Source organism: Hemiscyllium ocellatum, chromosome 11 (genome assembly GCF_020745735.1).
Source record: "Hemiscyllium ocellatum isolate sHemOce1 chromosome 11, sHemOce1.pat.X.cur, whole genome shotgun sequence".
Taxonomy (NCBI): Eukaryota; Metazoa; Chordata; class Chondrichthyes; order Orectolobiformes; family Hemiscylliidae; genus Hemiscyllium; species Hemiscyllium ocellatum.
The window spans coordinates 59,136,484-59,163,939 of NC_083411.1; the positions used below are offsets into that span (position 1 = coordinate 59,136,484).

Here is a 27,456-nt window from a genome sequence, read left to right on the forward strand (position 1 = left end):
TGGCTCCAGCTCAGACATAGAGGCTTGTGGGAGACATGGCAATGGCAGGGGTGGGTCCATAATTAAGAACTCAGAGCCCAATGACAAGACCCTGGAGCCAGTTACAAAGACCCTGGCTGATGTTAAGCAGTGAATGGAGGAGGACTGGAGGGTATCAAGAAGAAGAGGGAAAGATGAACTCAAAAGCAGTAAAATTTTGCATTAAACTCAGTCTTTCAAGATGACACTGAATGTGGTGACACATTGCATTTTGCACAAGAGAATACACTTTTTGTTGTATTTTTATATGCAAACATCACTCTTCCAAACCCACTGGTGTTTGTGATTCAGCCAAAAGATCATGCACCTAGCAAAGCTTCTAATGATCCAGCCAGATGGCTAAGCTGACCAGTAAATAACATTTGAAAGCAATGGAAGTTTTTCAGTAATTAGCTCTGGATCTCACACTGAGAGAGCCCTATCTAATCATACAATTCAGAATATTGCTTTACCCTATCTATAACCTACTCCAATACAGATGAAGACTTTTTGAATATTAATGTGCTGCACTTTCAATTGGTGACTTGCTGATAGTCAGAGGCAACAGTGCAGGAACCATACTATTTAATAGTTACTTAACTTTTCCAACTATAGAACTATTACACCTCACTTTAGTAAGCATAGTTATAATTTAGGCGATAACATTTCATGATGGAATGCTAAGAAAGCAATACAGATTTACTTCTCTCTTATAATCTTCTAACTTTAAACATTTGGTTAGAGGTGAGACTGCCAGATCAATGGACAAGCAATCATGTTTTTCCCAAATCCATGTACATTTCATCTTATATAGGGATTACAAAACTGCAGCCACACATTCAAAACTAATTAAAATTTCATTACGTAAAATGAACTCGGGTAGCAGGGGATGACAATTATATTTCTAATATGGGAGAAGACCCGTTCATTTTTAGAAGAAATCTTAGATAGCTTTTCTTTGGCTGAAGTTCAACTTGGTTTGGATTCACTTGGAAGCTATTCCTTTTAAAACCAGCACTTTGCCCAAACCCTGAGGACAGGGAATGAATGCCCTTTGATCGTAACTGTTCTGAAAACAAATCATTTAACTCAATAGAAATGTTTAGTGTGGAAATTGAATGATTAGCTAAGTAGAGTTACACCTGTTATGAAACACAGTAAGAGGCTGACTTCTGACTCAACAAGAATAATCCATTCATGAGAAGTTGAAGGACTTTTGGCCAAAAGGAGTGTCCTCATTTTACTTCCAATTCTTGTGCAAGTGGAAGAATAGTTCATTGATGTCTGAAAATGGACCGAAGGCATTTATTTCGGTTCTTACTGAATGACAATCAGCCAAACCCTCCACAGGATACGGTGAGTATTTCAACAAAACAAAACAGTAAAAATCCATGTAAGACAATTTGAGATACTGTTGATTTGTAGATTTTGGTCGTTGTGAATTGTAGACTCTCTGTGGACATCTGGCTGTTTCTAACCTGACAGACATTGCTGCTAAATAGAGAACTGCACCATTTTCCGATAGTTGTGGGAGTGGTGACTATACATTTCACTTGAGATCTAGTCTGAGAAAGATTAATGTCTGAGCTTGCCATTTCAATTCTTTCTCCCAGGATACCGCCAATGAACATGGTGCTGTGGGTGATGAGAATGTGGAACGGGGTAACTGGTCTTCGAAGACTGATTACCTGCTCTCAATGATTGGTAATGCAGTGGGTTTTGGGAATGTTTGGAGATTTCCTTACCTGGCTTACAAAAACGGAGGAGGTATGGTAGAGAAATTAAAAATATCGGAGAGTAAGAAAGGCAGAACTAAATGGATCGATTTATTGACTTATCCTGAAAATTGTAGTTCAGTAAATAACAAATGTTTATTGCACTAAAAATGATATAGTAAATAATGCAGAGTTAAACAATTTCAATGTGAACTGGTAAATTCAATCCCACAGCTAACAAGTTTGACTACTATTTTCTTATGAAGAGAGAGATATGTCAAGGTAATAGTTTAAAATTAGCAATGTGATGCATCAAATATATGCTATTTATAAACCAAAGTAAATGGTTCATTTATTAATTTGCAATGTATTTTCAGTTGATATTGTTTAGAATGCATGAGCCATCCACCTCAGATATATTTACTGCACAATATGTGAAATCCTCAGAAGAGCAGGGTCCTCAGTCAGACCCTGTGTTCAGGTTTGTACATTATCATCAAAACTGCTCAAATCAGGGCTCTTCACAACCCACACCATTGGATTGATGGAAACCAAGGACAAATGCATTAAAGAAATGTCACGACATGATTGTGTAAAGTGACCTGAAAAGATATCTGATTGTGTTAGAGAGTGAAATTCACAAAACGGGAATTTGGACATTCGTAGAGATTTCAGGGTAAATTTTAATCCACCCCACACAGCGTAAGCATGGAGTTTCACTTGAAAATTGAAATCCTTTCCGCTATTTTCCAGGTGCATTCCTTATTCCCTATTCTGTCATGCTGGCCCTTGTTGGGATACCATTGTTTTTCTTGGAGTGTTCCTTTGGTCAGTTTGTCAGCCTTGGGCCTGTTGCAGTGTGGAGAGCTGTGCCTATGTTACAAGGTGAATGTTTATTTTATCGATACAGTCACAGCAAATTTGGAAAAGTAATAGTGTTGATTTAATAAATAATAATAAACCTCCCTTATCTGACAAAGGTTAAAGCCAAGCTTGTGAAGTAATGTTGCACTCTGATCTGCCATACACGTTATTAGATGTGGTACATGCTGTCTATTGGTTTTTGGCTCATAGTTTGTCAGGTTTTTTTATAAAAATGATGAATTGAAACCCAGGATTCGGGACCTAACACAGCAGAGTGACATCACTGGTAAGGCATAAGTTCATTGGTTGATAATAGCTACTAACATGACTATTATTGGCTACTTTCAGGTTGAAGGTAAATAAGGGAAATATTTAAGGTTACAAATTAAAAGATCAGTTGGAATTTTTTGAAAAAAATCAAATTAAGAACTTTTTAAATAAAATCGAGATGCAGGGCTAGGCAATATCTTGTAACTGCATGAAATTGGAGTTGATGGACCCTACTGAGGAGCTGAAAATGTGTTGCTGGAAAAGCGCAGCAGGTCAGGCTGCATCCAAGGAGCAGGAGAATCGACGTTTCGGGCATGAGCCCTTCTTCAGGAATGAGAAGAGTGTGCCAAGCAGGCTAAGATAAAAGGTAGGGAGGAGGGACTTGGGGGAGGGGCGTTGGAAGTGCGATAGATGGAAGGAGGTTAAGGTGAGGGTGATAGGTTGGAGTGGGGGTTGTGGCGGAGAGGTCAGGAAGAAGATTGCAGGTTAGGAAGGTGGTGCTGAGTTCGAGGGTTGGGACTGAGACAAGGTGGGGGAGGGGAAATGAGGAAACTGGAGAAGTCTGAGTTCATCCCTTATGGTTGGAGGGTCCCTAGGCAGAAGATGAGGCACTCTTCCTCCAGCCATCGTGTTGCTATGGTCTGATGATGGAGGAGTCCAAGGACCTGCATGTCCTTGGCGGAGTGGGAGGGGGAGTTGAAGTGTTGAGCCACAGGGTGGTTGGATTGGTTGGTCCGGGTGTCCCAGAGGTGTTCTCTGAAATGTTCCGCAAGTAGGCGGCCTGTCTCCCCAATATAGAGGAGGCCACATCGGGTGCAGCGGATGCAGCAAATGATGTGTGTGGAGGTGCAGGTGAATTTGTGGCAGATATGGAAGGATCCCTTGGGGCCTTGAAGGGAAGTAAGGGGGGAGGTGTAGGTGCAAGTTTTGCATTTCTTGCAGTTGCAGGGGAAAGTACTGGGAGTGGAGGTTGGGTTGGTGGGGGCGTGGACCTGACAAGGGAGTCACGGAGGGAGTGGTCTTTTCGGAACGCTGATAGGGGAGGGGAGGGAAATATATCCCTGGTGGTGGGGTCCGTTTGGAGGTGGCGGAAATGATGACGGATGATATGAGGTTCAATGTGACCACATCTGTGACAAGTGTTGGTTTCTCTTGTGTATGACCTGTCCTTCTTTGTGTGTGGCTGCATCAAGCTGTGTGTAGCTCCTCAGTACACAAACACTAAATCTGACTATGTACTGAGGTTCTACTTGTCCCTGGTGTTGTGAAGGATGGGACTGGTCTTGTTGCTGCAGACTGCTCCAAGGAATTTGACTGTTCCATATCGCTTTTCCTTTGTGAAGAATTTCAAAACACTTTTCATCACAGGTCTATTAGGAAGAGGTCAGTATGTAGCATCCTCAAGACCCTGTTGGAAAAGGACAGGTTAGTCAGCAGACTGTCAAAGTCATTTCGCAGAATGCCTCATCGCCAGAATTTTCCAACAAGCACCATGACATCACTTGGCTCATGGTGAGAAGGGCAGTACCTGTGAGAATCTTCTCGTACGCCTGGATTGTCTGCGCCACTGCATGTTGCCTACAAAGTGGTTTAAGGAGGGGGAGTTTGTGACTGTCTCACATCTCCTGCTGGAATATGCCTTTGCAAAGAGAGACTGGAGAGAGATGCCACAACTGTGTCACTCGCCCATCTCCACTGACTTGCAGCTGTCTGCACTGGACCCGCTGTTATTGGAGTCACCATTCTTCAGGCGCCATCTCATCACTGCTGGGCCCATTTCAATGCTGCCTCCAATACTGGGTAAACTGTTGGGCCCCACAACCAAGAGTTCCCACTCCGGGCCTCCCGTGATTCCAGCCAGGAGTCTCCTGCTCCGCTGATGCCTTGGTGACACCAGGTGTCCCCGCTCTGGGCCTACTGCGAACCGGAGTGCCTCATTCCACTGACAGGCCAGTCCGCTGGTGTGCCAAGATTCCCACTCCAGCCACCGTCCTCCAATATGCCAGCACTGGCACCTTAAAGAGTCCATCACCTCCGTCTCCGATTGCTGGAGGAGCAGGGGAATGTCCTTGCTACCATCACTGCCACCTCCAATTACTGGAAGGCTGTCACCACTCCGTGTAAAGCCTGCTCTTGTTGCCTCTGACCAACCCACCAAAGAAACGAGAAATGAAAAGAAAAAAAATCAAGAGAGAGCAGAAATTAAAAGATTTTTAAAACGTAGCTGGAAGTGGATGAGCTCTAGATAAGAGTCTGCATGCAGCCCTGCTACACTGTCGCCATCTTGGAAAATTGAGGGTTTGCAGAGCAAAAATGACCCTGACGAGAGTTATGTCCAGGCCTCCCAGCAGCAGTCAGGATATGGGTCAGAAAATAAATCAGGAGGTAGAAAAGGCATGTAAAAAATGATGCACAATTGCAGTAATCATGGGAGTCTTCAATATACAACTGGACGAGGAAAATCAGGTTGGTAGGGGATCCAATAAAAAAGGGATTTGCAGAATGTCTCCGAGGTGATTTGTTGGAGCAACTTGTGATAGAGCCCTCCAAGGGACAGGCAATTCTGGATTTGGTGCTGTGTAATGAGGTAAACTCGATTAAGGAGCTTAAGGTGAATGATCCATCGGGGGCAGTGGCCATAATATGATAAAATTCACCCTTCAGTTTGAAATGGAAGAGCAGGAATCTGGTGTAAGATCTTTACAATTGAGTCAATACAACCAGAAAGCCATGAGGGAGGGGCTGAGCTGAGTTGATTGGAAGGGGACCATAACAGGGAGGACGGTAGAGCAGCAATAGCAGGAGTTTCTGGAGGTAGTTTGAGGGGCAAAACAGAAATTCATCCCAAGGAAGAAGAAACATAGTAAAGGGAGGATGAGGCAACCACGGCAGACAAGGGAAGTCAGGAATAGCATCAAATCAAAAGGAAAAGCATCCAATGTGGTGAAAATTAGTGGGAAGTCTGGAAATTTGGAGGCAGTTAAAAACTAGCAGAGGATACTTACAAAAGCAATAAGGGGGAAGAAGATGAAATCTGACGATAAGCAGATTGTAATATAAAAGAAGATTGCAAGAGTTGCTTTAGATGCATAAAAGGTCAGAAAGAGGTGAGAGTGGACATTGGACCATTAGAAAATGAGGCTGGGGAAGTAGTAATGGGGAACAAAGAAATGGTGAAGAAAGTGAATAGGGACTTTGCATCAGTCTTCACTGGTGGAAGGCACCATTAGTGTGCCAGGATGTCAAGAGTCAGGAGGCAGAGGTGAGTGTAGGGGCCATTCCTGTGGGGAAGGTGCTGGGGAAGCTGCAAGGTCTGTAGGTGAGTAATTCAGCTGGGTCAGATGGACTACACCCCAGAATCCTGAAGGTGATAGCTGAGGAGATTGTACAGGCATTGTTGGTGAACATTCAGGAATCACTGGAGTCAAGGAAGTTGCCAGACAACTGGAAAATGGTTAATGTAACATCCCTGTTTCGGAAGGTATGGAGGCAGAAGGGAGGAAACTATAAGCCGGTTAGTCTGACCTTGATCATTTATAAGATTTTACAGTCCATTATTAAGGATGAGATTGTGGAGGGTTTGGAAGTGCATGGTAAAGTAGGGCTGAGTTAGCACAGCTTCATCGAGGGTAGGTCATGTCTGACAAGTTTGTTAGAATTCTTTAAGGTGGTAATGAGCAGGTTAGACGAAGGAGAACCAATGGATGTGATCTATTTGAATTTCCAGAAGGCCTAAAATCAGGAGCCATGTATGAAGCTGCTAAATGGGATAAGAGCTGGTGGTGTTAGGGGCAAGGTCCTGACATGGTTAGATTAGTGTGGAAATAGGCCCTTTGGCCCAACAAGTCTACACTGACCCTCCAAACAGTAACCCATCCAGACATGGATAGAGGATTGGCTGACTGTCAGAGGGCAGAGATTAGGGATAAATCCACCAGTTCCACAAGGACTGTTGGGACCACAACATTATACATTAACAATCTGGACAAAGGGACTGGGGGCATCGTTGCTACGTTTGCAGTTGTTGCAAAGATTGGTAGAGGGACAGGAAGGGCTGAGGAAGTGGGAAGGCTGCAGAAGTACTTACAGTAGTGAGGAGAGTGGGCAAAGAAATGGCAGATGGAATACAGGATGGGAAATTGTGAGAGTTATGCAATTTGGTTAGAAGAATAGAAACAAAGACTATTTTCAAATTGGGGAAAGGCTTTGGAAAACCGAAACATAAAGGGTAGGAGTTTAGGATTCCCTTAAAGTTAACATGCAGGTTCAGTTGGCAGGTAGGAAGGCAAATACAGCGTTAACATTCATTTCAAGAGGGTTAGGATATAAGAGCAGAGATGTGCTACTGAGGTTCTATAAGGCTCTGGTCAGACGGCATTTGAAATATATGAAAATGTTTGGACCCCATGTCTCAGAGAGGATGTTCTGACCTTGGAGGGGTCCAGAGGAGGTTTACAAGAATGATCCCAGGGATGAAGGGATTGTCAAATGAGGAACAGTTAAGGACTCAAAGGAGCCGAGGAGGATTTACAGAATAATGACATTTACAGAATAATGAAATTTACAGAATAATGAATGGTCTGAATAGAGTAAACCTGGAGAAGATGTTTCCACTAGTAGGAGAGACTGGGACATGAGGGAACAGCCTCAAGCTGAAGGGACAACTCATCAGAACTGAGATAAAGAGGAATGTCCACAGCCAGAGGGTGGTGACTCTGTGGAACTCATTGATGCAGCAGGTTGTGGAGGCCAAGTCATTGAGTATACTCAAGACAGAGATAGATAGCTTCTTGGTGGTAAGGGGTTCAAGAGTTATGGGGAGAACTCAAGAGAATGAGGTTCAAAGATATATCAGCCATGACTGAATGGCAGAGCAGACTCAGTGGGATGAATGGCCTAATTCTGCTCTATATCTTATGACCTTATGGCCTAAGACTGGGCATGTGTGATTATCACCACTCACAATGATAATGGTGTCCTAAAGAATTAGTGAGAGGGCATATAAAGGTGAAGACAAGGAGCATCATTCTTGTAATCTAGACAAAGAACTATAACATAATTAACATTTCCTGTTTAATACAAAAAGCCTTTGAAATCTTTACTGTTGGACACTGAATGTTGAAGCAGCCAACATAATCGATTAAACAAAACCGATATTTCCCCAAAGGTGTGGTCAGCCACGGCAGTCTCCCTGTTCTGTCCTGTGCTCACTGAAAGAAAATCCAATTTGGTTGAGTGACCAGCCAAATGCATGTCAAATACATTATTTTAAATCAATAACTCACAAACCAGACTCCCCTGTTCTTTCTTCTGTTTTCAGGTGTGGGGATTGTTATGATGCTTCTGATTACAATGTCCAACATTTCGTACAACTGCATCGTTGGCTACAGTCTATACTACCTGTTTGCTTCCTTCCAATCACCCCTACCATGGGCAGACTGCTTCAGTTGATGGGGATCAGATGAAACATGCAGCAGGACCCCCAAAGGTACAGTGTTAGCTTCTACTGGGGAAAGTGTACACACTGACTGTTCATTGTTCATTCTGTCAGTCTGAGTGAGGGAGAGAGATGAACAATAGTTTCAGTGACCATCCTCATTGTGGCCATACAGCAGAAAGACTCGGATAGAAAGCAGCAGCAGGAATCATGGCACTGAGTCACTGGAATAGCAGGACAGTCAGTCAGAAATAAATAGTGAAACATCAGAATTTAACAGTCTTTCACATGTCTCACGTTTACTTTCACCTTGTCAATAAGTCTGTGTTGTGTTCTTTCTGACTGCGTTCATTGTTTGTATCTCTCTCCATCCCTGTATTGTGTCTCACACTGACTCCCTTCTCTGTCTATTACTGTGTTTTTTGCAGCTATCATTTTCTTAACTTATTCTCTTTCTCTGAGTTTTTCCAAATATCGATCATCTCACATATATTTCTTACACAGTCTGACTCTAAGACACACAGAGTTTTTGTTGCAATTATTTAAATGTCTCATCTCTTTAATTTCATCTCATCTTCCACAATAACACTATTTAACTCAGGATGTCTCGTGTCACTATCAAAGGTTCATGTTGTGTGAATTGACAAGACTTAATGTGAAATCTTGATGTGAGTCAAGTTGAAATTTCTGAAACAGAGGACAAAATACTTCAGCTTTGAAAGAAAATCTACTTTTAAATAAACTGGGATTGTGGGTGTTCCCCTGACCACACTGTACAGACTGGGGCTGTGGGTGATCCTGGACATCAACTACAGTCTGCACAATATGGTGATAAATCACCCACAGTCCCAGTCTGTACAATACAGATAGGGGTCACCCACAGTCCCAGTCTGTACAATACTGTCAGGGATCACCCACAGTCCCAGAGTGTACAATACAGTCAGGGATCATCCACAGTGCCAGTCTGTACAATAAAGTCAGGGATCACCCACAGTCCCAGTCTGTACAATACGGTCAGGGATCACCAAAAGTCCCAGCCTGTATAATACAGCCAGGGATCACCCACAGTCCTAGTCTGTGCAATACAGCCAGGGATCACCCACAATCCAAGTCTGTACAATACAATCAGGGATACACCTACAGTCCCAGTCTGTACAATACTGTCAGGGATACACCTACAGTCCCAGCTTGTACAATACAGTCAGGGATCACCCACAGTCCCAGCCTGTACAATACAGTCAGGGATCACCCACAGTCCCAGCCTGTACAATACAGTCAGGGATACACCCACAGTCGCAGCCTGTACAATACAGTCAGGGATCACCCATAGTCCCAGTCTGTACAATATACTCAGGGATCACCCACAGTCCCAGTCTGTACAATACAGTCAGGAATCACCCACAGTCCCAGAGTGTACAATACAGTCAGGGATCATCCACAGTGCCAGTCTGTACAATACAGTCAGGGATCACTCACAGTCCCAGAGTGTACAATACTGTCAGGGATCATCCACAGTGCCAGTCTGTACAATACAGTCAGGAATCACCCACAGTCCCAGAGTGTACAATACAGTCAGGGATCATCCACAGTGCCAGTCTGTACAATACAGTCAGGGATCACCCACAGTCCCAGAGTGTACAATACAGTCAGGGATCATCCACAGTGCCAGTCTGTACAATACAGTCAGGGATCACTCACAGTCCCAGAGTGTACAATACTGTCAGGGATCATCCACAGTCCCAGTCTGTACAATACTGTCAGGGATACACCCACATTCCCAGAGTGTACAATACTGTCAGGGATCACCCACAGTCCCAGTCTGTACAATACAGTCAGGGATACACCCACATTTCCAGTCTGTACAATACAGTCAGGGATCATCCACAGTCCCAGTCTGTACAATACAGTCAGGGATCACCCACAGTCCCAGAGTGTACAATACAGTCAGGGATACACCCACAGTCCCAGTCTGTACAATACTGTCAGGGATCTCCCACAGTCCCAGAGTGTACAATGCAGTCAGGGATCATCCACAGTCCTGTATTTTTGCATTGAAGAGCTTCACATCTTTATTCCAAAAAAAAACTCTCGAAATTTTAGGACATTTCCATTATCCAATATTCCAGAAGAAAAGAACTCAGTTTTTCTCTGCCTCAGACAAAGTGATGGAAGCTGGTACAATTAAAAGATTTAAAAGTTAGCTGGATGTGTATATAAATGTGAAGGGTTGAGATGGATATTGGGCCAAATGTTGGCAAATCGGACTAGATTAATTTCGGGTATGTTTTTTAGCATGGACAAGTTGGACTGAAAGGTCTGTTCCTGTGCTGTACATCTCTCTGACTCGATGACTCTTGATGTTATTTGTTCCATTTAGTATTTCAAAATCCGTGACGAAGTCATCTTTTTAGTTTTTAATTTATAAAGAATAGAATCATTGTCTGTCTAATACCATACAGTTAGGGACATCTATCAACACCCAGGAGACATGGATTTTCCATTATACACCCACAGAATTCAGTGATGGAAGTCCTTATCTCCATAGGCTTGGACTCATTCAAGTAGCGATCGATTTCTACATCTTCTACTTCAGAATTTGGAATGTTACATCTTGCCAAAAATAATTCAGATATGAAGAAGTTATTTTTGAGCTAAAATTACAATGTAATTTTTGAAAACAGTTGTTTCATCTTATCCTTGAAATTTATGTTATTTGAAATTTCATTTTTACATTGCTAGTTTCTGAAAGTGAATTGATAAGAGTACATTCAACAATGTGGTTCATCTGGGCTCAGAGTAATTATGGATGTCCGTAAGATCATAAGACCATAAGATATAGGAGCAGAATTAAGCCAATTGTCCCATCAGGTATGCTCCACTATTCGATCATCACTGATATGTTTCTCAAACTCATTCTTCTGCCTTCTCCCTGTAATGCTTGATCACTTTACCAATTAAGAACTATTTTATCTCTGCCTTAAATTCACCCAATAACTTGGCTTCCACAGCCCTCTGTAGCATTCAGTTCCATAGATTCATCACTCTCTGGCTGAAGAAATTTCTCCTCACCTCAGTTCAAAAGGGTTATCCCTCCACTCTGAGACTGTGCCCTAGGATCCTGGCCTCTCCTATGCATGGAAACAACTTCTCCACATCTACTCTATCCAGGCCTGTCAGTATTCTTAAAATTTCACTGAGATACACCCTCAAGGAAAGACACAGAGTCCTCAACTGCTCATCATGTGATAAGCCCTTCATCCCCAGGATCATTCTTGTAAACCTCCTCTGAATCTCTTCCAATGCCAGCACATCCTTCCTTAGATACAGGGCACAAAACTGCTCACAATATTCCAAATGAGGCCAGACCAAAGCTTTACACAGACTCTACAGTACATCCCTGTTCTTGAGTTCCAGCTCTCTTGAAGTGAGTTGCATTTGCCTTCATAACTGCCAATGAAACTTGCATGTTAACCTTAAGGGAATCCTGAACCAAGACTCTCAAGACCATGTGTACTTCAGATTTCTGAAGCCTTTCCCCATTTAGAAAATAGTCTATGCTTCTATTCTTCCTACCAAAGTGCACTTCCTCACACTTTTCCACATTGTATTCCATCTGCCACTTCTTTGCCCACTCTCTTAATCTCTGTAAGCCTTCTATAACCTCCTCACTTCCTCACCACTACCTGTCCCTTCACTTAGCTTGTCTCATCTGCAAACTTAGCAACAATGCCCTTAGCTCCTTCATCCAGATTGTTAATGTATAATGTGAAGGTCCCAACACTGATACCTGCAGAACTCCACTAGTCACCGGCTGCAATACCCAAAAAAGCCCCTTTATCACCACTCTCTATCTTCTGCCAGGCAGCCAATCCTCTATCCATGCCAGTACTATGCCCCAAATGCCATGTGCTCTTATCTTATTTAACAGCATCCTGCTTCAGTCACCAATCAGCTGAAAGGCTTTTAAAATTAAATGCATCACAAACTAAATATAAATGCATTCTTTTTGTGTGTAACCAAAGCTAGAGAAGGAGATCTTCTTTATGAAAATCCTCCACCTCACGAAGAAAGCTTCAGTACAATCAATAATTAACAATCTGCTCTGAAAACCCTGCACATGGCTTCACAGCTGTGACACCCTGCCCCCAACTTCCTCTGGAAATGTGATATCACCCCCAGTTCTCTGCCGATATGAAACTTGACCCCACCCTCCCATTCACTGTTACCATTGGACTCCATCCCCCTCCACCAATGTTGTTGCTACTGGAACCGACCAACAAGACTGCTCCCTTCCCCCCAAAAATTCTCCTATCATCCTCAAGTTACCCTCAACACTGGACTATTTAGCAAACTCCATTGGTATCCTGCACCATGGCATCTTACCCACTTGGCACCCTACACCTCCTCAGCTGGCACCTTATCCACCTGGCAACCTGTCACCCTGCTCCTATCCACATGGAATTTTACATAGCTCTCGATTTGCATATCTGCACCCTACCTACATGCACCCTATTTAGCTGGCACCCTTTTCCTATCAGTTTAGCACCTTCCCTTCCCTGCACCCTAACACACATTTATGTTATGAACTTCCTGTTTGACAGCAGCTGTCAGGAACATTAAAATGTGAGAAGACAGCAGTTGTGAAAAGGGGTTTTGCTTTCCCCTGGCAGGCTCTGTGCTGTGAAAGCACTGTCAGATTGAAAATGTGGCTCCCCATTTCTGAGAGAGCCCTGAGTTGAATCTACCGCTCAGAACTGTGGAGCTCCATTCATTCATTTTGTAAAACAAGGAGTGGTGTAGCAAGGTATGTGAGACTCTCCTTCCCTGGATAATCCAGCCCATTATAATCCTTAAAGTCTTCTACAATAACTACTAGTGAATACTTTTGAAGTAACTTTTTATATACAGTACCATTTTAATTTGGTTTTCTAATTACTTTTATGCAGACTTTTATCCAACAAGAGATTAAGCAGATTGAGCACCAGAGCAGGACTGTGCTGAGAGTGAGTGCACGGACTGTACCTCTGTGTTCTGATCTATGCATAACCTTACCCATGTAATCAAAAGGATTAACTAATTCAGTCAGAGTGAAACAGTGACCCTGGTTATATTGAAATGGAATGCAAAATTGATGTATAATACTGAAACATATTTTCCAGAGACTCTCTGCAATCTCACTCTGACTGATGGATATTTTGAAATCGTTAATATAACACAGCTGCAGGAAAACAATGGATGTTGTCCAAATGGATCAGAAATCTCCAATCCTCACCAGGGCCCGAGTGAGCAATACTGGGAGTAAGTACCTTGCTGCAGATAGCTGCACCAATAACCTACACAGCTGGGCCAGTAACTCCTCTTGGGTTGGTTAGTTTGTTTATATGTGTTTAATGAGAGAGAAGCTGTTTCATTTTGATTGAAGTATTATTTACATTGCACACTTGTAACAAAATGGCATCATGGAAAGGAAACTTTTACTATTTAATATTCATCTGGTTTCTAAGTATTGTAACTTTGACAATATTTATAAAGCAAAACACTTTTCTTTGTTTTCTTGCTCTTCAAGGATAATATTCATGACCAGAATTCTTAAACATGAAATGGTTAGAATCATGTTCATTTCTCTGCTTTTAATTGTAATAAGTTATTATTTTAACACACAGTCCTGGGACTGGATTTAGATTAACTGTCTGGAGGTAGATACCATGTGTAGGAAGATGAAGGAGCTGAATTCATTGGAAGACATAGTGACTAAACCAGATAGGTTTCACAGTGCATTGTGAAGCAGTCAGTGAAACATTGTCAGAAACTCTTTCACATCAAATCAGCTGCAGGGAATCTCATCAACTTGTTTGAACAAAGCTTTACATTGAAAAATATCAATACACACGAGGAAAAAAATGTCATACAGAATATCAAACTTCACATTTATTTCTGAGTGCAAGAATCAAAGCTTCTATAAATCAAAAATTAATTTAGATATTATACAACTCTGTTTGTTAAATACATTGATGCACTATGTCTAAAAACATCTGTGTGTAATGAAGAGTGTCCTAACTTACTACATGTTTTTGTTCTTATTTTCTGTAGTAAAGCAGTTTTACGCCGTTCCAGTTCAATGGATGAGACTGGGGAGGTAATCTGATATTTAGCCCTCTGTCTGCTTCTTGCCTGGCTAATAGTTGGGGCAGCATTATCAAAAGGACTCAAATCTTCAGGAAAGGTAAATGATTGGTGATAAATAGAGTTAAAACTCGTGACAAAGTAACAGTAAAGCTAGAAACGATAAATAATTTGTGAAGTGTCTGGTTTATCTCCCAGGTGATGTTAACAGTGTCTCTATGGGAAATGGGAGATTCATAATTCATCAACATTTCAGGCCTGAGGGAGATCTGAAGAACTTTCTCCTGAGGGAAAGAACAGCAACTTCCCCAAACCCCTGCAATGTGTCCCTCATTCTAAGGGTTCACTCACTGACACTGGAATTCTGGGTGAATTTCCAATTGCTGTGGAAGGCTGAGGAAGGATTGGGGGTTGGGGGGGGGGGTGTGTGGTGGCGGTGATGGGGAAGGATAGGATCAGGGTTTTATTTGAGTGAAATGAGATTTGTTTGGCCGTGAGAATGGGACTGAGACCTGAGGAACAATCATTAGGTGAAAACAATAAAATGCTGGTAATGCTCAACAGCTTATGAAGCACCTGTCAAGACAAACCGAGCTAATCTTTCACTTCCATGGACTTTCATCAGACCGAGAGAAATAAATAACAGTTTAAGAGGTTTCTTAAGACAATGGACATGGGGAATATGGTTCGGTGAGGAAAAGGAAGATTCTGTGATAGGTTGGAGGACAACAGAGGTTAACTAACAAAGCTCTGACCTTCATCCCCGTTGTATTGTTGGATAGGTTCCAAACCAAAGAGCAAATGTAATTTTAAGGCTGTTAGGAGAATCACAACATGTGACATTCCAGTGTAATGTGCCTTTAGTAGTTACTAATGTTGAAGGAATATGTTGTAACAGCCGTGGGTGGAATCTGTTAGTGACATGAGCAGCCTGTGCTAAGGTGAGATTTAATGCAGAATCAGGTGAGAAATCTCATAAGGTCCAACTTGACGTCAGGAACAACTTGCTGTGTCTTTTATGTACCTACCCAGTGAGGAGGTGAGCTTCTTGGGTAAGAATTACCTTTAACTGATTCTTTTCATTGTGTAATTTCTGTTATTATGTCTGAAGACCTGTGTCCCCTTAAGAAGGGTTCGAGATCGGTCAAAGGAATCGACAAATGCGGTCTATTCAAAAAACAAGGGTCATTAGTTGATTCAGTTAAGGTACCTTGATGCAATTCTATCCAGCAACACAGAGATTGAAGCTTCTGTGTTCTGGGGAAAAGTTGCGCAATTACATTAGAAAATTACACATTATTTACATGTTTTTAAAGAAATAGTACAGTCTTAATTACAAGAAAGACCAATCACATATGATTTACAGTGAATTAATCTAATGATATTTTCTGGGAAAGGGTTCTTAACTACAAAAAAATGTCCAATCAATTGTAATATGGTGATATGATTGAAGACAGGCTAATCCAATGGTATTTCCTTTAAGAAGGATATCTAATTTACGTAAATTGTCATGCCATGTATTAGTTCAACGTTTGTTCAAATGCTCAATTAATGTATCAGTGTTTATCTTATGAAAACTCTATTGTCCTCATCTTTCAACTGCAAGTTAATTCTGCAAATCAGCATTATGTTCAGCAGTATGATTCACAGGCCATTTTATAGTATTCTTTTAAATCGAGAAACCATTTTGTTGTAATAAAAATCTTCATATTTTGTTGCCTAAATTCAAATTTTAGATCCTCATGTCTATAGTGTTTAAATAAGCACATTATAACAAGGTATCACAAAACAAAGTCTCAACATGCAAACCCTGTGAACTAGATGAAAACGCAATCCTTGCGTACATCTTCCATGTTACTATTCCTCTTCAGTTTGTCATCTGTTCCCTTCGATGCATTGATGAGAATCCATTTAATTTGCCATTTGGTTGGATAATATTGTCTTTATTCCAAGGTGAATGATGTATAAAAGTAGGCAAAACTTGCTACAAAGGTACAGCAGCTACTGTTTTGGCCTTAGTTAGGGGGTATATTTGTATTGGAGAAAGTTCAGTGAACGTCTTTGTATTAATTCTTTTGAAAATATAAGTTTGAGCCTGTACTCACAGGAATTTAGGAGACCGAGAAATGATCTTCAAAGATTTCGAATGGTCTTAGAAAGCTTGACCTTCTCAGAGAATCTCGAACAGGGAGCAAAGTTACAAAATAGGGTTCTCCAAATGAGATAGAGATGAAGTGGAATTTTTAATCTTTCAAATACTCTTCCTCCGAAAGCAGTAGAGGTCAGATCATTGAATATATGCAAGGCAGAGTTTGACAAATTGTTGATGTACAAGAGAGTCAAAGGTTCTGGAGAGGGCAAGTGTCAGGGTGATCAGGCAGAATCTTATTGCATGGTGGGGCCACATGGCCTTGTACTGCTTCAAGGTTTTATTTTTTTCTGTTGTACCAGTAATACAGGAAAATCTAACAAGGTGCTCTCCATGCTCAGGTGGTTTATTTCACTGCGACATTCCCTTCCGTGGTTCGGACCATACTCCTGATCCGAGGGGTTACCCTGGAGGGAGCTTCTAAAGGAATTGAATTCTACATCGGAAGCCAGTCAGACTTCTCCAGACTGGCTGATGCTGAGGTAAATACAGCAATATGAATGATTGAGTCTCATTAGTATTTTTAGTTGAATCGATTCGTGCCTCAGCACATGTACTTTGTTAGCTTGTCATCATTGATTTAAACTGAAAATGTGTTGCTGGGAAAGCGCAGCAGGTCAGGCAGCATCCAAGGAGCAGGAGAATCGACATTCCTGAAGAAGGGCTCATGCCCGAATCGTCAATTCTCCTGCTCCTTGGATGCTGCCTGACCTGCTGCACTTTTCCAGCAACACATTTTCAGCTCTGATCTGCAGCATCTGCAGTCCTCACTTTCATCATTGATTTAAAATCAGTGTATTGCTATATAGTGAGTCCTTAATTCAATTCTTGGAAATTTTTAACAAAGCTTGTGATGAATTCAAAGAGTCAGTTTAAGGTCTATATCATCCTGCCATTAACAGGAAAGAAGGTCAGGGCATCAGCTATGATGGACGAGAGGATCGAAATTGATGAGGAATTATGATAGGGATTGGGATGCAATAGAATTCTTCCTTCATGCCTCCTCCTTTCTGAAATCTTGGAAATGATTTAGGAGTTTCGGGTGAAATACCTCATTGACCTACACAGCAAATACTGACCCACATTTTGCTGTATCAGGGCAATAGAAAGAGCCACTCTTGATGAGCCTTGTCCTTATCCATTCTATGTCAATGATATTTGGTGCTGCAAGTATCTGGAAGTGGGAGATGGAAATGAAAGAACATTGTCTATATCTGAAATCTACATTGGAGTGAACATTGGAAAGCAACTGATTATATCTTGAACCAGTCAGATTATCGTACTTGGAATATAACAATGCAAGGACTGAGACAGAAAAGGAAGTGTAAGTTTGAGTGGGTGACTTCCAAGCTGTGATTCCATTCTTCCAGTAGGTAATTTAAGTGCCCGAAATTGTGACTGGCAGTAAGTAAATGCTTGGCACGTCATTAAAAGGCTATTTCAATGTCATGTTTCTTGAAACAAATCTCCGAGGTGATTCAGTCAACAGCATAAGGACAGAAACATCATGGAGCCCAGTGAATGCAAATAGGCAGACTAGGCAATACCACATTTGTGAAGCTGACAGTGTCCTCATGCATACTGGATAATGATGGCTGGAATTTTGTATTCAGTCCAAAGATACAGCAGTCTTTGTGAATAGACAATGGTGAACACTATTTATTGCTTAATTTTTTCTGACAGGAATTGGATTTTGATTTCCATTTAAATCATTTAACCATTGTTTACATAATCCTAGAAATTACAGTGTAATTTTACTGGTTCTTGTTGATATTAAGCTACTGTGATATTATTACAATATGAAAGTGATCATTATTTATGGTAAAAGGTGTTCTTTGTTGTTACTTTCACGAAAAGAATGGAATTAACTATGTACAATACTGCAAGTGAGTCAGTCACTGAAAACCATGGCTGGTGAAAGAGTATACAGTCACGTCTTCGATAGTGCAATAGTCACGTTCCGTGTGACCCTGCGCTATGCAAGAATCACGCAATACAAGGAGCAACTTACAGTGTTGCCGATGTAATCATGTTCTAGCCAACATACTTTTTGAATTTTTGTACTTTAGAAAAGCGTCCCCAATCGTCAATCACGGTACAGGTAATTTGTGTTAATGAAACGTTCATTATACCAGAAAGACCTGTGTCAGATATCCCAGAGGAAATTTAACTGTAAATAATCGACTGTAGTGATGACTGTTCTGTTTAAGAAGAGTTACTGTTGACCAGAGGGAGCTACTTTGCTCAGTTCACCATGGATTAACCACACGAGTTCTCATTATCTTCACATTAATGTCGTTTATCTGTTGTGCATGTTTGTGTTTCATTTCCCTCCAGACATCTATTCTATTTTGAATTTACCAGGTCTGGAAAGATGCTGCGACTCAAATTTTCTTTTCTATCTCAGTGGGTTGGGGCACTTTAGTAGCATTGTCGTCTTACAACAAGTTCCACAATAACTGCTACAGAGATACCATCATTGTCTGTGTTGTTAATTGTGCTACGAGTGTGTTTGCTGGATTTGTCATCTTCTTCATCCTGGGACACATGGCTCACATACAAGATAAGCCCATTTCAGAGGTTGCCCAGTCAGGTAAACTAGAGCTGTTAAAATTGTCAAGGATCAGACAGCTTTAATGTTCTCTCTGAAGTGATTCAACCCAACATTCCAGTGATTCCAGTGTCCAGACACAATAATCAATCCTCAGATCCAAACTGATAGCCAGGCTCTGAAGACACATTGCCATGATGTTTGGTTTATACTGGACAGGGATTGGAGCTGAATAATGCAATGGTATGCCCGGGGTTGAACCCTAGCTCTTAAAAGTGAGCTTTTGAAATAATCACAGAATAGTAAATTTCAAAAGCACTCAGTTAACACTATATTCCGCTGTAAGATTTGCTGTTTACCTTAGAATTATATTTCATATGAGCCACATTTTATATTTAAGAAGTAAATTTTGAATGAATTCCATAATATTGTGCTTTTAGGTGAATCAGAGACAGTTTTTATTTATTGACGATTAGTTACTAATTATGTGCTCAAATATTCAATTTGACAGTGGTACATTTTAAAAAATGTTTAATATGAAGAGCAAGAAACATGGAAATGTTCTGTGCTAAGCCACTTGTATCGGTTGATGATGCTGTGATAAGTAATTAATGACCAGGTAAAGTTACAATAAAACACAGTTCACACATTCTGATTACTCCAGTAGTCTGAGCACTGAGTGGTTTGACAGCCTAAACCGAGGCAGGAACATAGGAACAGGGGTAGGCCACTCAGTCTGAGTAGTTTGCCTCACTACTCCATGTAATAATGAAGGATCAAACATTTCAATGTTTTTTACTCATTCCATTCCCTGACCTTGTACACCACTGAGAATCAGAAATATAATAATCTCAATCTTAAATCTACTCAAATCTTGACCTCCACAGCCCTCTGTGCTGGACAATTCCAATGTTTCACAACACTCTGAATAAACTAATTTCTTGTCAGCTTGGCCCTCAGTGGCATCCCCCTTAGTTTTAAATTATGGCCGCTGGTTTTAGATTCTGCAGACAGAGGAAATATCTTACCTGCAGCTACTCTGTTGTTCTCTTTAACTACGTTGTAAGTTTCAATGCAATTGCCTCTCATTCTACGAAACTCTAGAGAGTAAGGCCCAGTTTTCCCAATCTTTCTTCATCGGACAGTTCTACCATTCCAGGAGCAAGTCTGCTGAACGTTTGTTGCACTCCCTCTATGCAATGACATTTTTACTGAGAAAAAATGACCAAACTGTACACAGTTTCCAGGTGTGGCCTAACCAAGCTGCTATACAACTGAAACAAGACTTCACTATCCCTGTACTCAAATCCTCTTGCAATAAAGGATGACATTCCATGAGGCTTCCTAATAGCTTGCTGCACACACATGTTAACCCTCAGTGACTTAGCACCAAGGAGACTGAGGTCTCTTTGTACAACTACACTTTACAATCCCCAACCATTTAAGAAACACTCTAAATTATCCGTTCAATTATTTCTCCCCATTCTCTACTCTCCAACATTATTCCCTGTTTTAAAATGCCAGTTTCACCAATATATTAGAGAGATTCTTTTTTTGCTTAGATTGCAAATGTCACTCTGAACTCAGTGTTCACTGCTTCTAAATATTATAATTTCTGAATTGAAAGTGATTAGTATTACAAATATATAATAACTAATGTTTTTTATTGTAAACACATATCCGCACAACTTTGGTGACATGAATAGTTTTGCAAATGTTGGCTAATATTGGCAACTGTAATAAATTAAATGAAATGAATGTCAACAACAAGTTAATAGCAACGTTCATTATGTCATTTCAATTCTATTCACTGTTCAGGTTTCGGTTTGGTCTTCATTGCCTACCCAGAGGCCCTTGCACAGTTACCGTGGGCACCATTATGGTCTGTTTCATTTTTCTTCATGCTGCTCACTCTGGGAGTTGACACACAGTTTGCAGGTTTAGGTAAAAATGGCATTGCATCACTTAAAAAAATCATTTCTTTTGAAGAAATTATGACAGTGTTGGGCAAAAAAGTGCTGTTGGTGATGTTAGTGGACAAACGCACAACATTTCTTTGTAGCAATTGTTCCCTCATTGTCTGAAAGAAGAATGCAGCTCTTAGTCTTAAATGATTAGCACCTGCATCAAAATAAAAATTGGGGAAAAGTTGCATCGGCATCCAAATGATTTCACAATACAATTTGCACTAACAGCGATGGTGAGGGAAGGCATCATAGAAGATCAAAATGTGAGTTGGAGGAAATGAGAGAGATGAGGTTCAGTGTTATTAGTAAGTAAGAACGGAGAGTGTATGAGCAAATATTAAAAGAGAAAGACAAACCAGTAGAACTTATTAGCAAAAGCATGCAGCATTCAGAGTTAAGTTGATGACCTGACAACACAAATAGAGACCAGTCACACCACCTGGTGAAGATTATTGAAATGTGGTTGCAGGAAGATCAGTACTGGGAGTGAAATGTCCTAGGGTAATGAGTATTCCAAAGGGATAGGCAAGTAGGAATAGGAGGTGGAGCTGTTTTATTGGTTAAGGGAGATATCAAGGTGCATTAAGAAAAGATATTGGCACTACGAACCAAGATATTGAATCAATCTGAGTGGAAATAAAAGGCAAGGGAAGAAACCCCTTGATAGGAATAATTTACAGATTCTCAAACAGTACTTCCAAAGTAGGGCTTAGTATAAATGAGGCAGTAATGAGGGCTTATGAGCCAGCCACAACAGAAATTATGGGTGATTTGTACATAGATATTGATTGGATTCATCAACTTGGCAAGGGTAGTATTGAAGGAAGATTCATAGAGTGTCTGAGGGATTCTTTCTGATGGCAACGTGTCATGGAATCAACTGGCTGCTTCACATTTGGTATTGTGTAATGAAGAAGGATTGGTAAATGATCATGTAGTTAAGGATCATCTTGTAGGGTGTGATCACAACCTTCTATAGTTTCAAATTCAGATGGCAAGAGTGAAGACAGAGTCATATACAGGAGTTTTATTGTTGGCCAAAAGTCATTATACAGGCCTGAGAAAGCAGTTGGCCCTGGGGGACTAAGGAAAAATATTAAAGGAGCAGGCCATTTGAAAAATGGTGGCAAATGCTCAATGAGTTACTAAATATCTGTCAATTAAAGTATATTCCTGAGAGGAAAAGGAATTATAGAAAGGTAAAAGATAATCCATGGCTTACCAAGGAGGTCGAGGATAACATAAAGACAAAAACTAGGGCATATCATACTGCAAATGTTTGAGACACTCTGGAGAATCAGGAGATCAATAAAAGGAAACTAGCAAAAACCATAAGCTCTGACACCAAAAGCTTCTATAAGTATATAAAAAGGAAGAGAGTAGTGAAAGTAAATGGTGGCCCTTTAGAGGATGGAAATGGTGAGGTAATTATGGGAAACTCAGAAATGGCAGAGGCACTAAACCAGTATTTTGTGTCTTTTTGCAGTGGAAGATTATAATTTCTTCCCAAAATCTGCAGTTACTATAGAGGAACTCGGTGAAATTACTAGGGAAAAGGTATTAAGTAAACTGATGGGATTAAAGGCAGATTAGTCCCCAGGACCTGATGGCCTGCACCCTAAGGCAGCAGAGATAGTGGATATATTAGTTACTACATTCCAAAATTTCCTCGATTCTGGAAAGGTGCCAGTGATTTGGAAACACTTTAATGTGAAGCCTGTATTTGAAAAAAGAAATAGGCAAATCATGGAAAATTGTAGATCAATTAGTTTGACCTCGGTCGTGAGGAAGTTGCTGGAGTCAATAATAATGACCACTTGGAACAACAAAGCTCAATTCCCCAGTGGCAGCATGGTTTCATACAGGACAAGTTGAACTTGACAAAATTGTTGGAATTTTTGAGGATGTAACTATCAAGTTGGATAATGGGGACACAGTGGATGTGTTATATCTAGACCTCCAGAAGACATTGATAAGGTGCTGCATTAAGACTGATACAAAAGGTTAGACCGGAGGGTGTTTGGGGTAGAGTATTGGTTCGGATAGAGGATTGGTTGACTGACAGAAAGCAGAGGGGCGGGATAAATGGGTCCTTCTGGCGAACTGTAACTATTGGGGTAGCACAGGGTTCAATCCTCTGACATCAATTGTTGACAATCTATATCAATGAGCTGCCAGGAGGGACAGAATGTAACAAAACAAAATTCACAGCTAGAGAATGAACTAGAATCTGGCAGATGGAATTTAACGTGGATAGGTGCGAGGTTACATATTTTGGCAAGAATAATGAAAGAGCAAATTATTAATTAAATCAGAAGCAGATTCAAAGTGCCTCAGTGTAGAGGGATCTGGGTGTCCTTGTGTATGAATCACAGAAAGTGGGTATGTAGGGGCTGCATCTAATAAGAAAGGCAAGTGGAATCTTGGCATTTATTGCAAAAGAACTGGTTTATAAAAGTAATGTTGTCACAATTATATGAGATGATGTTGAGACCATACTTGGAGTATTGTATCTAGTTCTGGTTTCTTTACTTGAGGAAGGATGTGGAGATCAGAAGAATGAGGGATGATCTGATTGACACACATAAAATGCTCAAGGGGATTGATAAGGTAGATGTGGAACAGATATTCCTCCTTGTCGGACAGTCTTGAACAAGAGGTCATAGATATAGCCTGAGAGGAAGTAGGTTCAAAACTGGGGTGAGGAGAAACTATTTCTCTGACAGGGTTGTGAATCTGTGGATCTCACTGCCCCAGAGTGCAGAAGAGGCAGAATCAATCAACAAATTCAAGAAAGAAATAGATATGTTTTGATGAAAAATGGGACAAAGGGCTGTGGGAAACAGGCAGGAATTGCAACCACAATAAGAACAGCCATGAATGTGACAAATGGTCGAGTGGGTTTGAAGGGCTGAATTGTCCACTCGCTCCTAATTTCTATGTTCCTCTGCCCAATAGCTCTTCTGGTGATCTTCAATCTCAGATGTTAATGTTCTATATCTTTTCTTTGCTCTCATGCCTAGAATTTATCTTTTCGTTGAGACAGATCTTGCTGTTCAAGAGATGGGGATTTTTATTTACCTGCCTTACAGGGAGCAGGATGGTCAGCAAACTTATTCACTCATGTTGAAACTCACTCATGTTGAAACTCACTCACGTTGAAACACCCTACGTGATATTTGAGGATAACGATGATGCAGTTTTCCTCTGCATCAAAGCAACAGGAAAAATACAACTGGGGGAAAAATACATATCTCAGAGCCAGAAAATGGATGCAGAAACCTTTTACTCCGGGGCTTTGGTGTGTCCAGTGATGTTTTGTCCTGTCATTGTGCAAGTTATTAATTAATGTCTTCATTTGACATTTTCTTCCATCAGAAACAGTTATGACAGCCCTGCAAGACCAGTTCCCTACATTGGTCCAATCAAAGCGCCTTCTTCTGACAGCTGGTGTTTGTTCGTTATTTTATCTGCTTGGCCTTCTATGTGTGACACAGGTAGGTTGTATTTCAGTGATATCAGCTGTTTTCACATGTACTCAGTAACTGTAAAAGGTGATCAAATTCACAGGATGAAAAAATAAAGAAGGCATTAGTGTTCTGGTCCTTTCTTTTTGCAGTTGTTTAATGTTGTGCAGTGATCATGTCATATTGATATCTTGCTGTGATTCTGAGTTTATTCTCAGATAATCCACTCTTACAATAGGACTGGGAAACAGGACCACGGTTCAGTTTTTAATGTCATAAAATTGCTCAGCAGACACATTCGTTATCGCGGTTAGTTGTTACAGGGAAGCATAGCTGCTCTCCCTTCGCAATATGTACTGCACACTGAACAAGTCTATAGCTGTCAGTGACATGTATTATATCAAGGTTATATGCTCATCAGCATGTTCTTCTTAAAATGATATTACTATATTCCTATAACATACATGAATGAAAATAAATATTTCTCAGACTGGTTGTGAGAACTATCACTCCAAAAATAGGTCACTGTGCTTAGGAGTTTAAGAATTGAACTGTTTAAGACTTTAAGTGGTTGTACAATGAATCAATAATTTAATAATCCTTCCAGATCTCATGATCTTCTTTCTGTCCTGTGATCTAGATTTATCAACTGACTGTTCTTGGCTCACTGATATTTTGGTGACTTTCCTTTTGTTAAAGAGGAGATTATTTTCATGGTTGCGTTCAACATTTTCATTCCCTGAGTTTACCTCTGGTGGTGCTCTGTGCACAGTCAGAATGCTCAATGTTAGAATGTTGTACAATTCCCCAAATTATTTTCTATTCCTCTTTCTCATTGTTCCATTAGATATTGTGACTCCTTGAGTTTAAGGCTCACTGCACTTTCTGAGTACTTCTGTGGGTGACCATGTTCCCTGGATGGGATGTATGATTCAAACCTTTTACCACTCTCACAAACTAGATAATTCCACACCCAGATGTCAAATGAGTGCTGTTTTTATTCTGCCTGAATGTTCAAGATGTTTATCCCATATTTACAGGAAATTGGACTGTTCATGACTTGACAAATGTGTCCTGACTTGCTTTTTAATGTGATTGTTGCTGGTAATAGAAAGCCCATACCTAGACGTATTGTTATGAAGTGTGACATGGCAATATGGAGATGGTGTCCGGTTGCTCACTTCATGACGGATGGCTGAATAGTATGAACCATTTCATTCAGCAAAAATATTGGGTCTGGGATAATGTGGTGAGGCTGTCACATGATTTAGACCCCACGTAGTACACATCCAAGGTATCCTAGGTCCATAAGATATTTATCAGTGCAGTATGATCCAATTTCAGATATTTTCTCCAGGTACACAATGCACTTTATACTTATGGTGATTACCATGGGTGTAGTTGAGTAATCCTTCCAATGTCTGGTGGTTGGAAAATTGGAATATTACTCAGTGACTTGGTGGAAATTGTCACCGTGGATGGTAAGTAAATCTGTTACAAGCTTCAACCAAAGATATATTGGAATCTTGTGAGGGTAGAGAAATTTTTTTTCTGTTGATGTGGTGGCTGACTTTGACATGCCTGATACACCCTCACAGTCTTCTCGATTTTTCTGTTGTGAACTGAGCAATACACAGTGAGCTGTACAGGGGCCTTTTTCACCCTATGCCCATATGCCCCTGGTATAATGAGGCAATAGAGTTTACTAAAGAGCTTCAGCTACAAGCATCTGTTTATGTTTGAAAAGCATGCCTCTTGAAGAAATGTTTTCTGTCCTATGTTCAAACAGTTAGATTGTTATTGTGATAGAATATTGGATCCAAAAGCAATGAATTTACCATTATGTATGCCCCAACACTGTTTTGACAAGGTCAGGCCCAGTGGGAGGGATGACATGGATGAAGGTGCTCAGGCCCGAAAAATATTGAACTTGATATCGAGTCCTGACAACTGCAGGGACCCCAAATGGAAATGGGATGCTGACCAGAGTTTCCAGATGACCTTGGGCTCCTTTCATCACAGCTAACCCATTTTCACTCACTAATGGTCCCCATAAGCAACTTTTCTTTCACCCAGGCTCAACAGTATCCATTCCTTTGTCTGCCCAACAAGTGTTCTCTCTTTGTGTGGGCTCCATCTCCACCTGTTGTTCACTCCGTTCTCCCAATCCCTGTCTTCAGTGTATATCCCATCTTTTCCTAGCAACAATGAGTTCTGAAGAAGGATCACTGGTCCTGAAATGTTGACTCTGCTTTCTCTCCACAGAAGCTGTCTGACCTGCTGAGTTTCTCTGGCAAATTTTGTTCTTGTTTCAGATTTCCAGCATCCACATTCCTTTGCTTTTAGAATTCCGCAGGTGGCCTGATCCCTATGCCCTTAACTTCCAGATACATGTACCTGTGAATGCTCCTGCATGGCTGTATGTGGAATACTCTCTGCTTCCCACCAGCTCCACCACCATTGTCACTGTTGGTGCACCCAAGTGCTTCTCTCTGAGAGAAATTATGTTTGAGACACGGAATTGTTCATTCACTTTTAATCTGTAGCAAAAGCTTCCCTTCATTGCCAAGCCTTCAAATGAGGCCTTGTGCAATCATATTCTTCAATTTCTGTTTCTGTTGGGTATAATTGCGTTGTGCAGGAAGAGATCTTGAACCCTTCCCATTATAGTGCACATTCTCTGCTAGCCCTCTGTATGAGCCAGTTAAGAGAAAGATGCGGCCGTTAATGTTTCCTTTGATTTGTTCACACTCTACCCTCCTCCTCTACATTATATACCCTCCCCACCTCTCCTAGCCTTCTCCCTTTTCACCGATGTTCCTTCTGTTTCTCTTCAGTCTCCTCCTGTGATGATCAGCTCCTCCACTATCCCCTATGATATTCCTGCTTATCCAC

At 40.9% G+C, this 27,456-nt stretch overlaps 1 pseudogene; it reads left to right on the forward strand.

Moving 5' to 3' along the window:
- The first annotated feature begins 1,308 nt into the window (after positions 1-1,308).
- The window catches only part of LOC132820023 (sodium- and chloride-dependent neutral and basic amino acid transporter B(0+)-like), a 101,771-nt pseudogene continuing 75,623 nt past the window's right edge, over positions 1,309-27,456 (forward strand).